Source organism: Heptranchias perlo, chromosome 40 (genome assembly GCF_035084215.1).
Source record: "Heptranchias perlo isolate sHepPer1 chromosome 40, sHepPer1.hap1, whole genome shotgun sequence".
Lineage (NCBI taxonomy): Eukaryota > Metazoa > Chordata > Chondrichthyes > Hexanchiformes > Hexanchidae > Heptranchias > Heptranchias perlo.
This window is the reverse complement of record NC_090364.1, coordinates 14,194,047-14,208,663: the sequence shown is the minus strand read 5'-3', so window position 1 is coordinate 14,208,663 and position 14,617 is coordinate 14,194,047. Positions and strand designations below refer to the sequence as shown.

Below are 14,617 nucleotides of genomic sequence, written 5' to 3'. Positions count from 1 at the left end.
TTGATAACCTTTAGGTGGACATTTCATCCCTAATCGCAGACTTGTTGTTGACTGACCAGAGCAATTCTGCACAGCAGCAATAACTGCAGGAAGCTGAGGAATATGAATTTCTATTTTGCTTGAGAAACTACTGATTTTTTCTCTCTCACAAGATTAAGAAAAGCCACAGAGAGTCCAAGCTACAGGGCCAACAGCAACACTGCTGCCTGCCCACTTTTGAACTGGACAGTCAGATTTCGGAGTAGTAAGTGTGAAGCTACCTGAACTGAATGTTTTTTTTAAAAAATAGATGCTATTTTTCTACTTCTATAGCTCAGCCGTGGTTCAGTGGGTGGCACTCTCGCCTCTGAGTCAGAAGTTTGTGGGTTCAAGACCCACTTCAGAGACTTGAGCACAAAATCTAGGCTGATGCTCCCAGTACAGTATTGAGGGAGTGCTGCACTGTCAGAGGTGCCGTCTTTCAGATGAGACGTTAAACCGAGGCCCCGTCTGCCCTCTCAGGTGGACGCAAAAGATCCCATGGCACTATTTTGAGGAATAGCAGGGGAGTTCTCCCCGGTTTCCTGGCCAACATTTATCCCTCAATCAACATCACTAAATCAGATGATCTGGTCATTATCACATTGCTGTTTATGGGACCTTGTTGTGCACAAATTGGCTGCCGTGTATCCTATATTACAAGAGTGACTACACTTCAAATTGGCTGCAAAGCACTTTGGGTCATCCTGAGGTCATGAAAGGCACTATATAAATGCAAGTCTTTCTTTCCTCTTTATGACATTGAGACATTAGCTATTAAAGTTTTCCATTGATTTTCATCAAGAGCAAAGCAACCCCGAGAACTCAAGCAATGTTCCTACCCCACACCAGTTTTAGACTCAGCAAAAGATGGCAATCCGAGTTGGTAGCTTTGGGCAATATGGCTGCAAAAGATGTTTGTTGATCCCTTGCCAAACGTAGCCCAATCTAAAATTGCATTGACAATGCTCTGACGATCAACAGAACGTTCCGGATTCTCCTCTGTAATCCTACCCAGGACTGCCACTGGCCTCTCCTTTCTCGCCCACCGTATGCAAATGGTGGCAATGGGGCAGGGCCCAGGTCCCTTGCAGACTTTCCTGGCATCCACCCCACTTACCGCAGTTTCCCAGGGCTGGCATGTGGAAAGAAAGAATTTGCATTTATATAGTGCCTTTCACTACGTCAGGACATCTCAAAGTGCTTTATAACCAATGAAGTACTTCTGAAGTGTAGTCACTGTTGTAATGTAAGAAATGTGGCAGTCAATTTGTGCTCAGCAAGGTCCCACAAACAGCAATGTGATAATAACCAGATAATCTGTTTTAGCGACGTTGGTTGAGGAATAAATATTCGCCAAGGCACCTGGAGATTTCACCTGCTCTACTTCAAAATAGTGCCATGGGATCGTTTACGTCCACCTGCACGCAGTAAGCACCGGGGAGCAGTTGTAATGGCCCTGAGGTCCTCCAATGGAGGGAGAAGGCCTCGTAGCAGCCTCCTCTTCCTAGATATGGGTCCCCCACTTACCTGACTTTGTAGGCGTCAGTCTGCTGAGGCCTATAAGGCAGCTTCGATGCTGATCTTGGGGCTCTCTTGCACCTTTAATAGCCCGACTGCCTCTTCTGGTACTGTAGTGGCAGTCCCACTGATTCACCATTGGGATTTTGCAGCTTGGACAGTGGTAGGCTACCTTTTGGCAGCAGGAATCCTACTGTGCATTCCAAATGATCCCTAACCCATGGAAATAGGATGTAATGGCACCACCTCGATTTTAAAATTGTCACCCTTGTTTTCAAATCCCTCCATGGCCTCGCCCCTCTCTATCTCTTCAGCCTCCTCCAGAGATCTTTGTGCTCCTTCAATTGCGGCCTCTTGCCTAAGCTCTGGAATTCCCTCCCTAAACCTTTCCACCTCTCTACCCCTCTCTCCTCCTCTAAGATGCTCCTCAAAGCCTACTTCTTTGACCAAGCTTTTGGTCATCTGCCCTAATATCTATGTGGCTCAGTGTCAAATTCTGTTTGATAATGCCCATATGAAGTGCCTTGGGATGTTTTACCACATTAAAGGCTGAATGGCCTACGCCTGCTCTTAATTCGTATGTTCCTACGTAAATAAATGCAAGTAGTTGTTGTTGTTGTGACTGGGTTGGCTTCAGAAGGGGAAGCAGAAGTCCAGTCCCATTTGAACTCTGCCCCGAAGAGGAGAATCCAGCCCAAAGTGTAGAAGGGTCACGATCCTGTGACTATAATTTCAGGTTGTGATTCAAAGATGGTACAATTCAACCCTACACTCAGTCTCTTTCAGCAGTCTGTGGCTTCACTCTTCTGCAAACTTACAGCTGGGTGAAGTCTTGAATGCCTTAAAAATTGAGAAACACATGAAAAATTATTTTAATGCATTGTAAAATTAATATAAATACACATAATTAGAGGCTGCAAAAAACCCAAGTTTCTACTAATTCCATTTATGTGTTCATAAATATTGCAAGAATAGGTACTCCCTCGCAAGGGCCCCGAACAATTCATGCACACTCTCGGCTGGCAATCTCCCCTCATCTTCATCTTCTGTTTTTTTTTTAAAGAGTTGACTCAGACATTGTTGCCATTGTTTTTTGCACAAGCTGTCAGCTTTTTGAATGGCTATTGTACAACTTGCGCAAATGTTAATGGGTTTTTGGGGCCTATAATCACCCCACAAGCCCTTGTTTCATCTATTTCTTCAGCGCACGCACAGCCCTTACCCCTTCGCAAGAGGGCAACGTCTTGTGCGCCAATTACAGGCACAGAAAATCCCCATACATTTCGACAGTTGCACTTGTGCAGAGAAAATATACAGAACGAGAGCTTGAGAGGAAATTTTACAAGCAGGTGATCAGAGACGGGTACTAAGGTTGATGAGGCTCAAGCCCAGAGTGTGGTGGAAACTCTGAAGGGTAAGGACAGTTTGGCCATTGCTAGGCTTCAGATCACAGCATGTTTTTCAAGACAGAGAGAAGGCCCAACCTGGTCTATTGCAGTGCTTGTAGATTCTGTGGATTACAGGAAATAGATTGAAGCTGCCCAATAGGCTCGACGGTCAAAGATAGAGGTCAGAGGCACAAATTGCTGCATAACATTAGAGTCATATTCTAGAGATGGGCTTAAAGGTTTAATGCAAAGATGTCTAGAACCATGAGGGCAACCAGCTCTGACACGCACGTATAATGAGTTGCTTGATTGATATCTAACAGCTCTACTATAGACCGCAATGGTGTACTACTGCACTGCTGTGATTTCCAGGTAAAAGGTTATAGATACCAATATATAATTTTACCTCAACATTTTATCTTTGTATCAAAGCTGTCAACCCAGCCTTTTGAGTCCTGGTTTGTGCGGCAGCAGGGAACTGCTCTTTTTCTTTAGCTTTCTCTGTTTATAGGAACTGATGGAATATTAGGTATAGCTAATGTTCTAAGTCATGACAAGTTCATGTCCTACTGCACTCCCATTGTAACTACTTCTTTTAATAGATCTTATGTGAGGCTTCAGAGTTTCAGTTTTCACAGAGAAACAAACTGAATTGCAGAATGTGATGCCAAAACACTAATAAAAATCCTGAAATCCAAAGTGATAAAATTTTTTTAAAAACTTATTCAGTCACTTTGAAGCACTGACCTTGGCCATCGGTTTTTATTCAGGGCTGTTTCTCAGTTGTGTATTGTTCTATTAAATTGTCAGTTTTTTTAGGTAGTGGAGGGGGGGGGGGGGAGGGGGCTGTGTCAGGTTTACCATGTTTTGTCAGTTGGTGTTATGAACAGACACTTAGTACTACTAGATTCAGAAAGGATACATCCTCCACAAACTAGTCCCCATACCTAACTTTATAAGTGATGAAAATGATTCTATATAACTGTGATCCAGTTGCACTACCAAAAAATGGAGCTGGTCCGACTCAAATTTTTTTTAGTGCAGCGTAGCAACAGAAAGTCTCTGCGTTAAACAAATGATTAAAATGTTCTTGGCATTTTTCAAAGATTTGCAAAATTATTCATAATTATTCGCTCTCTGTTTACTAGAGTAACAAATTTATTGTTAAAACATCAATAAATGTGCATATGGCAACGTGGGTCACTGTGCAGAATAAGGTGGATTCCTGGAGTTTTGCCATTACTTCAGGAGCGTCATTAGCCAATGGGAATCACTGGTATCTTTCTTATCATTCAACTAAATTGAGTAACATACTACTGCTGGTGCCATATTCTATTTGTTGTACAGTCATTAATGTGTTCATATAGAAAAAAAAAGTGGTTGAAAACAATTCTTTCTTTCCCCTCATTCAACGTAGTCCCTTCTTCTCTGTTGGTCTGACTCAAGCTGGAGTGCGGTTTCATGTGTTCACTGTTAGTAAGTGTCAACAGCGTATTCAGTATTGGGTCCAATCTTGTCCTCAGACAATGTTCACACAAAGTTTCTAGCAGCACCGAATGGATTTGAAAAGTTGCATTTACAGCAAAGCAATAACAACTTGCATTTATATAGCACCTTTAACATAGTAAAACGTCCCGAGGCACTTCACAGGAGCGTTATCAGACAAAATCTGACACTGAGCCACCTAAGTAGATATTAGGACAGGTGACCTAAAGCTTGGTCAAAGAGGTAGGTTTTAAGGAGCGTCTTAAAAGGAGGAGAAAGAGGTAGAGAGGCGGAGAGGTTTAGGGAGGGAATTCCAGAGCTTAGGGCCAATGCAGCTGAGGACACGGCCACCAATGGTGGAGCGAAGGAAATTGGGGGTGCACAAGAGGCCAGAATTGGAGGGACGCAGGGATCTCGGAGGCTTGTTAAAGCACTTTACACAATGAATTACTTTTGAAATGCAATGACTGTAATAGAGGCAAAGGTGATCAGGAGTGGAAACCGTGGGTGATTTTTCTCGTCCCTACCTCAGGGCAATTGTAGGCAGCTCAATTGCTGTCCCAGCTGACACCAGCCAACTCTGCACATCAAAAACAATTAGTTTTAAACTGCACTTTTTTCTACACTGTATTTTTGTAACACCACAAACACAGGTGACTCCAATGGTGATAAAATTATTGGATCTGTTGTGCTACCTTGTGAGGACAATATGCAATTTAGCCTCATAATTGTACCTTCAGAGGTGTAAAATAGCAATAGCGCCGCAAAAGGAATTTTAGATACACACATACATACATGGGCGAATAACCCAATGTTTTACAGCAAAAAAAAGGAATAAAAGGAAAATAAGAAATGTATGAAATCTTAAATAAAAACAGGAAATATTGGCAATGCACAGCAAGTAGAATAACGTAGAGTAATGTTTTGGGTAGGAACCTCACTCAGAACTCAATCAACACCATCATCATGCATTCATTTACATCATGTGTCAGCCCCAGCTCAGTGGTAGCACTCTCGCCTGAGTCTGAAGGTTGTGGGTTCAAGTCCCACTCCAGAGACTTGAGCACAAAATCTAGGTTGACGCTCCAGTGCAGTACTGAGAGAGTGCTGCACTGCCGTCCGTCAGATGAGACATTAAACTGAGGCCCCGTCTGCCCTCTCGGGTGGATGTAAAAGATCCCTAGCTTTTCACCATTATCAATCCTTTGTTGGTCTAAAATGGATGACCTCACACTTACCTGCATTGAAATCCATCTGCCACAGTTCTGCCCACTCACTTAATTTATCAATGTCTCTTTGTAATTTTATGCTCCCATCTACACTATTTATTATGCCACCAATCTTTGTGTCATCAGCAAACTTGTAGATATGGCTCTCTATTGTGTTATTTAAGTCATGAATAAATATAGTGAATAATTGAGGCCCCACCACAGGTCCTTGTGAGACATCACTAGTCACATCCTTCCAATTCAATACTATAGGTAACATGAGGGATTTACAGTGGAGCTGGTGGTGGTAATGCTGAGCAGTTATCTAATTATGTGAATATTTCCAATTCAATATTTCTAAATCTTTAGCATTTTCAGTAAATGTTTATTTTTTTTGTCTGCAGAGCTCCACACTCAGATTGTCTGTGCTACACAACATCTTGCGTGTATAGGGTGGTGTCTTCAACATACATATGGTGTCTTCAACATACAGAACATGCCAAAACACTTTACAGAGAAATAATAGGAGAAACAAGCGCCAAACTATGGGAGAGAGGTGAGGAGAGGTGACTGAAGGCTGCGTCAAAAAGGTGGGCTTTGACAAGATTATTAAAAGGAGGACAGAGAGGCAAAGAGGTTTTGGAAGGGGGTTCCAAAGAGTAGAGCGAAGGCAACTAAAGGCTCTGCCACTGATGGTGGGGGGAGATGCAATGGAGGCAGGAGTCAAAGAATGGAGAAGGTGCGCGGGAGGCTGCAAGGCTGAAGAAGATTGCAGAGGAGGGAAGAACAAGGCCATGAAGGGATTTGAAGACAAGGATTTTAGATTGGATGTATTGGGATCGGGGAGTCAATGTAGGTCAGTAAGGACGAGGGTGATGGGGGAGCAGGAGTTCGTGTGGGACAAGTTGCAGCAACTGCATAAGTTGGGAGTTTATGGAGGGTGGACAATGGAAGGCTAGCAAGGATAGCCTTGGAGTAATTGAGCCAGAGGGTGAAACAAAAACACTCAAGGGTGAATCGAAGGATCTTGTTGCAACTGTTTTACCAAACCTGGGTATTCTTGTCTAATTGGTCAATAGGTATGCCCAATGCCATAAAGGTGAATCGGCAGGTAACTGCAACTTCGACAATTTGTGTCCATTGTAAAAGGTAGCAGATAAGAAAAGGGATAAATTCAGAATAATAGGCACCTGTCAGTAAATTACGAGCTAATAAACCAGCAAAGTGCCAAGATGATGCTATAAACCAGGAAAGTGAAGCTGATCCAATTTATATTCATCATCTCAACCCCTACACTGAATATTGCCCTAAATTCACTAAATATCAGTTATTGATCAGATTGCACATTGAGTTATAAATTTTCTTTTAAAATTATATGCCAGGTTTCTGTTTGGAGGTGAAAATAGTATTGTGAACGCAGGACATAAGGTACTATTAATATTATGGCCTAAAAGATAAAAGATTCAAAATGTAGGAATAGTATATGTTACTTAGGAGTATACATAACAGGTTGTTCATTCAAAGGGGACCCAACCAAATGCATCATATTCAAGACTTGTAGCAGAAACTCACCATTTGTACACACATGAAAAATATTAAAACGATATTACATGGATTATGTATGGATAACATGTACATTAACTGGAGACATTCAATGGGGAGGTCTGATCACACTCAATGACAGAGGCGGGTGTGGTGAACAACTGGTATCAGTTGGGGTCTACTGTTTCAATGGAGGGTCCTGTTAACATCCTGGAGGTAAATTTGGGTCTGAAATTATGGATACAAAGTAGGATAGTGCTAGATGGAGAAACAAATCATTCTGGCGACATTGGGTCACACAGAAAACTTCAGTCCAGCTGAATCTATATGAAGCAGTGGAGATTGATTATACAACTCAGAAGATAAAGTATTTTAAAAAGAAAAGATTGAACCGTTCCTCGATGGTTCAGTTAGCAAATTTTCTTCCCAGAGGGCAGCCAAGAAAACCCCAAGTTCATTCCAAGGGGCCAAAAGGGGTAAATTACAAGGACATGGTGCATAGACTTGGCTTGTATTCCCTTGAGTATAAAAGATTAAGGGGTGAATCTCTTGAGGTGTTCAAGATGATTAAAGGAGCTGTTGGGTAGATAGAAAGAAACTATTACCTCTGGTGGGGGGGGGGGGGGGGGGAAAAGAGTCCAGAACAAGGAGGCATAACCTTAAAATTAGAGCTGGGCCGTTCAGGGGTGATGTCAGGAGACACTTCTTCACAGAAAAGGTAGTGGAAATCTGGAAATCTTTCTCCAAAAAGCTGTCGAGGCTGGGGGGCAATCGAAAATTTCAAAACTGAGATTGATAGGTTTTTGTTACGCAAGGGTTTTAAGGGTTACGGAACCAAGGCAGGTAAATGGAGTTAAGATACAGATCAGCCATGATCTAATTGAATGGCAGAACAGGCTCGAGGGGCAGACTGGCCTCCTCCTGTTCTTATGTTCCATTCCCCGGTTTGTGTTGAATTGGCTGATCTCAGCCAGGGTGGCAATCAGGGCCCTTAAGTATTTTTTTAAAAACTGGTGCAGCCACCTCTTTGGGATCAAGAGAAAAGTGTTAGTGCATGAACTGGTTTTATTTGAGCCTTCTCATCACTGCACTTTGTGGAATCATTAATGTTTGAAAATAAGAGTCAGTGGCGGGGCAGGCGTTGGAGTATGCTGAAATTTACTTAATTAGAAAAAACTACGCTGAGATTTACATTAGGCACCAAGATGCTGGAAAATGCAACAAATCGGGTGTCACAAATAAAAACTTTCAACAAGGCACATGTCCCCAGATCCTCTCCCGGAAAATAAATAAATCCCATGCCTTCAACAACAACTTGCATTTATATAGTGCCTTTAACATAGTAAAACGTCCCAAGGCGCTTCACAGGAGCGATTTTCAAACAAAATTTGACACCGAGCCATATAAGGAGATATTAGGACAGGTGACCAAAAGCTTGGTCAAAGAGGTAGGGTCTAAGGAGCGTCTTAAAGGAGCAGAGAGAGAGGTAGAGAGGTTTAGGGAGGGAATTCCAAAGTCTAGGCCGGCAATGGTGGAGCAATGAAAATCGGGGATGCGCAAGAGGTCAGAATTAGAGGAATGCAGCGATCTCTGAGAGTTGTAGAGCTGGAGGAGGTTACAGGGATAGGGAGAGTCAAGGTCATGGTGGGATTTGAAAACAAGGATGAGAATTTTAAAATCGAGCATTCCCAGACCAGGAGCCAATGTAGGTCAGTGAGCATGGGGTGAAGGGAGAACGGGACTTGGTGCGAGTTAGTATACGGGGCAGCAGAGTTTTGGATGAGTTCAAGTTTATGGAGGGTGGAAGATGGGAGGCCGGCCAGGAGAGCATTGGAATAGTCAAGTCTGGAGGTAACAAAGGCATGGATGAGGGTTTCAGCAGATGAGCCGAGGCAAGGCCGGAGACGGGTGATGTTACGGAGGTGGAAGTCCGCTGTTTTAGTGATGGAGCGGATGTGTGGTCGGAAGCTCATCTCAGGGTCAAATAGGACGCCAAGGTTGCCTCAACCTCAGACAGTGGCCACGGAGAGGGATGGAGTCAGTGGCGGGGACTGAAGACAACGGCTTTGGTCTTCCTAATATTTAGGTGGAGGAAAGCTTTGCTCATCCAGTACTGGATGTCGGACCAGCAGTGTGACAAATGAGAGACAGTGGAGGGGTCGAGGGAGGTTCAACACTCCCATTCCCTTCAGCAATTCTAAATTCACCTTGTGTAATGCAATAAGAGTGAGTTTACCCATATAGCAGGAGTTCATAAACTATGGGGCATTAGGTCTGTGGGTGGGACTAGTGATAAAAAGAAAGGTTTAAAAAAGTGAAGAAAAATAAGTGGGGATCGTGTACAGCAGCTTTCTGAACTTGAAATGTAGCAAGAGTGTATCAGACACCCCGAAGGCACTGAGCCTGATCTAATCAAAGTGTGAGGAAAGCCAGCACAGCAATGTGGCCACATCAAACATCCTCAGCACACCACCTCAAACAGATTTACAGTTTACAGTCGAGGTGCCACATTTAAAGGGCCTTTTTGCATATTTGCAAAATGCAAATTTGAGAATGGTATAATCCCAAAGCTGCTGCATACAACGCTGATTTAATGCAAACTGCGCAAGTCGCTGTAAATTATTAAATACAAGCACTAGGTTAGATGAGTCACACAGGTGAAAATGAAAGCAATCCAAATTCAGAGATAATGGTAAAGGTAGTAGGGTTGTTAAGGGTATTGAATTGGAAATTTATAAAAAGTGAGCTGCCACCCTGCTTTACCTCAAGCTCAGCTTTCTCCCCTGCATTAGCTCGGTTACCAAAATCACTTTCTTTCATCTCTGCAACATTGCCTGCTTCCATATTCCTATCTCCCCAACTCTGTCGCCAAAATCTGAGTGCATGGCTTCGTTACCTCAAGGCATGACTTCTCAAATGACTTCCTAGCTGGCCTCCTGACATCAACCCTCCGTGAGCTTAAACTCATCTATAACGCCACAGCCTGCATCCTCGCCCACAATGTCCTCATGCTCACCAAGTCCAGCATTACTGCCATCCTCATCAAGCTCCACTGTCTCTCCGTGTCCCAGCACACTGATTTCAAAATTTTCACCCCGGTTTTCAAATCTCTCCATGGGCTTGCCCCACCCTACCTTTGTGATCTCCTCCTGCCTTCCATCTCTGCATGCACTCCCTGCTTCTCCTACACTTGACTCCTGCTCCCCCTCACTCCCTCCACTCTGCTATTAGTGCCTGCTCGTTCAGCCACAACACTTCTGCCCTCTGGAATTCTCTTTCCAGTTTTCTCCATCTTGCTACCTCACTCTGCTTTCAAAAAAAACCTCCTCAAAACCTGGGAAGGAAATTTATTTTGGGACGTGTTTAGATAGTGGAAGAAAATTCAGCCCAATTTGTTGACATTAAATGAAACACGGTTTAAACATTGCAGTCAGTGCTATGCTGTTTAACATAACTCAATAACTAGCTGGCTTTCTTTAATTCTTGTCCTGATCTAGACACAGTGACTTTCTGTTCCACACTCTGGGTTTGTTGTTAAATGACTGTAGGCTTATACTTAGCTGATTGATTTTAGAATTTGGGCCAGAATTTGCTGGCAAAATAACGAGTTTAATGGCGCACACCGTTATTGGTGTGTAAAAAATCCAGCAACTTGTGACAACAAAGAGACACCCCGTGAATTTAGAAGAATGAGAGGGGATCTCATTGAAACATATAAAATTCGGACAGGGCGAGACAGACTGGATGCAGGGAGGATGTTTCCCCTGGCTGGGGGGGGGGTCCAAAACGAGGGGTCACAGTCTCAGGATACGGGGTAGGACATTTAGGACTGAGATGAGGAGAAATTTCTTCACTCAGAGGGTGGTGAAGCTGTGGAATTCTCTACCACAGAAGGCTGTGGAGGCCAAGTCATTAAATATATTTAAGAAGGAGATAGATTTCTAGACACAAAAGGCATCAAGGGGTATGGGGAGAGAGCAGGAATATGATATTGAGATAGAGGATCAGCCATGATCATATTGAATGGCGGAGCAGGCTCGAAGGGCCGAATGGCCTACTCCTGCTCCTATTTTCTATGAATTACCACAAGTTGCTGGACAACTTGCTCCACTGGCCTTGCAAAAATGCGATCTCGCCCTCAACCTCCCCGTGAGTGTCGAGAAATTGCTGGATTTGGCCGTAAATACGAATTAAACTTGCCGCATAAAGTTAGGGCTGGTATTTCACGACATAAAGGCCCTTTTATTGATGAGTTTTACATTCCTGCAATACCACTCAACCTCAAAGGCCCAGAAAGGGAATAATTGAAACTGTGGAGTCTCACTCCTGCAGGTAGTAAATTATTCCTAGAGGTTTTAAAAAATTTAACATTTTAAAAAAATGTTCTTACTTTTCCTATCTGTCTCTTTTTTCTCTACCTTTTTATGAGGTCTTACTTTCACCAAGGTCCCAGATGCCCCGTTGAACCAGTTATCAACTCGCACTTCCAGCAACTTATCGAATCGTACAATCTTACAGCACAGGAGGAGGCCATTCGGCCCATTGCGCCTGTGCTTTCCAATTAAGTCCCACACCCCAGCTTTTTCCCCATAACCCTGCGCAGTAAGTGTCCAATTGCCTTTGGAAAGTTCCTGTGGAATCTGCTTCCACCATCCTTTCAGGTCGTGTGTTCCAGATCATAACAACCCTCTGAGAAAAATTTCTCCTCATTGCTCCTCTAGTTCTTTTGCCAATTATTTTAAATCTATGTCCTCTGGTTACTGACCCACATGCCAGAGGAAACAGTTTCTCCCTATTTGCTCTATCAAAATGCCTCATTATTTTGATTTTTATTTTATTCGTTCACGGGACGTGGGCGTCGCTGGCGAGGCCAGCATTTATTGCCCATCCCTAATTGCCCTTGAGAAGGTGGTGAGCCGCCTCCTTGAACCGCTGCAGTCCGTGTGGTGAAGGTTCTCCCACAGTGATGTTAGGAAGGGAGTTCCAGGAATTTGACCCAGCGACGATGAAGGAATGGCGATATATTTCCAAGCCGGGATGGTGTGTGACTTGGAGGGGAACGTGCAGGTGGTGTTGTTCCCATGTACCTGCTGCTCTTGTCCTTCTATAGGTGGTAGAGGTCACGGGTTTGGGAGGTGCTGTCGAAGAAGCCTTGGCGAGTTGCTGCAGTGCATCCTGCGGATGGTACACACTGCAGCCACAGTGCGCCGGTGGTGAAGGGAGTGAATGTTTAGGGTGGTGGATGGGGTGCCAATCAAGCGGGCTGCTTTGTCCTGGATAGTGTCGAGCTTCTTGAGTGTTGTTGGAGCTGCACTCATCCAGGCAAGTGGAGAGTATTCCATCACACTCCTGACTTGTGCCTTGTAAATGGTGAAAAGGCTTTGGAGAGTCAGGAGGTGAGTCACTCGCCGCAGAATACCAGCCTCTGACCTGTTCTTGTAGCCACAGTATTTATATGGCTGGTCCAGTTATGTTTCTGGTCAATGGTGACCCTCAAGATGTTGATGGTGGGGGAATTCAGCGATGGTAATGCCGTTGAATGTCAAGGGGAGGTGGTTGAATACCTCTATTAAATCTCCCCTTAACCTTTTCTGCTCTAAGGAGAACAATCCCAGCTTCTCCAATCTCTCCACATAACTGAAGTCCCTCATCCCTGTTATCATCCTGGTAAATCTCCTCCTCTCCAAGGCCTTGACATCCTTCCCAAAGTGTGGTGCCCAGAATTGGACACAATACTCCAGCTGAGGCCTAACCAGTGATTTGTAAAGGTTTAGCATGACTTTCTTGTTCTGGTATTCAATGCCCCTATTTACAAAGCCAAGCATCCCATACGCTATCTTAACCGCCTTATCAATTTGCCTTGCCACTTTCAAAGAGTTGCAGCGCAGAAGGGAGAGGGGAAAAAATCCATCTCACGGCGCTCACCGCAAGATGCCCCACTCCAGCAATTTCTGGGCCAATGAGTCGGACATATTACCACGCTGGTTATACAGTCTGTACTGAAGCAATTGGAGTCTGTGTAGAATATGTCCTGAATATCTGATTCACTAATTTTCATAGGGTCGCTCTGATTCTGATGCAGTTCTGAAGTTCTCTGTTTTTATAACATAAGCCCCGGGCGTAACGCCGTTCTTTTGTGCGACCAGTTCTAGTTTCACACATGTCGAACACAAGCAGTCACAAGGCAAAGATAAAGATATACTAATCATTTTGCTTCTTCTTCTGAACACTCAGTCTCGATTCTTTTGTTACAGTTGGCTAATCTCGAGTAGGCTGCCTTTAATTAGTAAGTTGGAACAGATTTGACCACTCTTTAGAATTGCTCTGCAAGTCCTCCAGAACACTAGTAAACTCATGTTAGGATCTTGGTCACTGTCCATAGACTTTCTAATGTTCTTGACTACTGTTATTTTAGTGAGATCATTTGATTTTGGATAGAATTGTCTCGAAGGACTGCTTAAAGTTCCACTCTTCCACAAACCTGTGGAATTTATGCTATCATCCAAAATTCACACTGTTGCTGAAGACCTCTTCTAGTATATTATTTGCAGAGAATATGGATTTTTGTTGCTCGAGTAACTTCCACTGACACGTTAAAGGACAGACTTCTGAAATAGAATATTAGCTCACAGCTACCAACTATTTGTTTTTTTTGTTGCATTGAACTAGATCTGTAACAACTTTCTGCCATGATCTTTCGGTAACCAGATGCAAGTCTGCCTAGTGCTTATGCTGATAAGACCCGAAGTACAATCTTCCACTAGATTACCCATGTCCTGGTTCAGTGGCCAATAACACAATCTCATGGTCCTTTACTTGTATTGCAGTATCAATATGCTTCGTGAATTTTTTTGTAACATATCTTTTTTGTATTCTGTGAGGAATTACAATTCTATTGTCTTCAAACATGAGAACCTGAATCACAGAGTTCATCTCTATAATTACAGTAATTTCCTTGAAGCATGACTGTTTTTGCTTTGACTATCCATCTTATAGTCTCTTGGAGAATCTACATACCATGGTCATGTCGGTTCTGTTCAACTCTCTGTTCAGACACTGGCTGACGTTATCAAGCTGTGAATATACACTGTTACTTCAGCACTAGAACTCTGAATCTTTACTAGCTGCAGACATTAATTTTTCAGGAGGGTATATCATGAATAGATTATACCTTTTGTATTTCTGGGATAATCATGGAGTGATCTCTTAAAAATAGTACCCAAAGGCTTATTGACTTCTATAATCGGACCGCAAGCAAATGTTTGCTTTTCTATTTGGGCCGATCTGCACTTGATGCCCTTCGCTATCTGAGACCCATAGCCCTAGTGCCTTCTAATCATGTTTCTGGAGCAATACAGCACCTATACTATATTGACCTGCGTCTGCACTGAGCTATCAGCCTTTTTGGATCATAAAAAGCATGTTAACTAAAGCAGAAATTTAACTGGACCAGCC

General features: G+C 43.4%; 1 protein-coding gene across 4 annotated transcripts in view; it reads right to left on the bottom strand.

Annotated features, from left to right (window-relative positions):
- The window catches only part of l3mbtl2 (L3MBTL histone methyl-lysine binding protein 2), a 116,048-nt gene that overhangs the window by 1,880 nt on the left and 99,551 nt on the right, over positions 1-14,617 (bottom strand). Inside the window, exon 22 of one of the 4 annotated variants that reach the window (XR_010958752.1) lies at positions 1,549-2,379. The exons of 2 other annotated variants lie outside the window; for them this stretch is intronic. The gene's annotated coding sequence lies outside the window, so the exon portion shown is untranslated. Of the gene's footprint in view, positions 1-1,413; positions 2,380-14,617 lie in introns of those variants that run through there. One more of the 4 variants, XR_010958751.1, reaches the window with a different exon arrangement.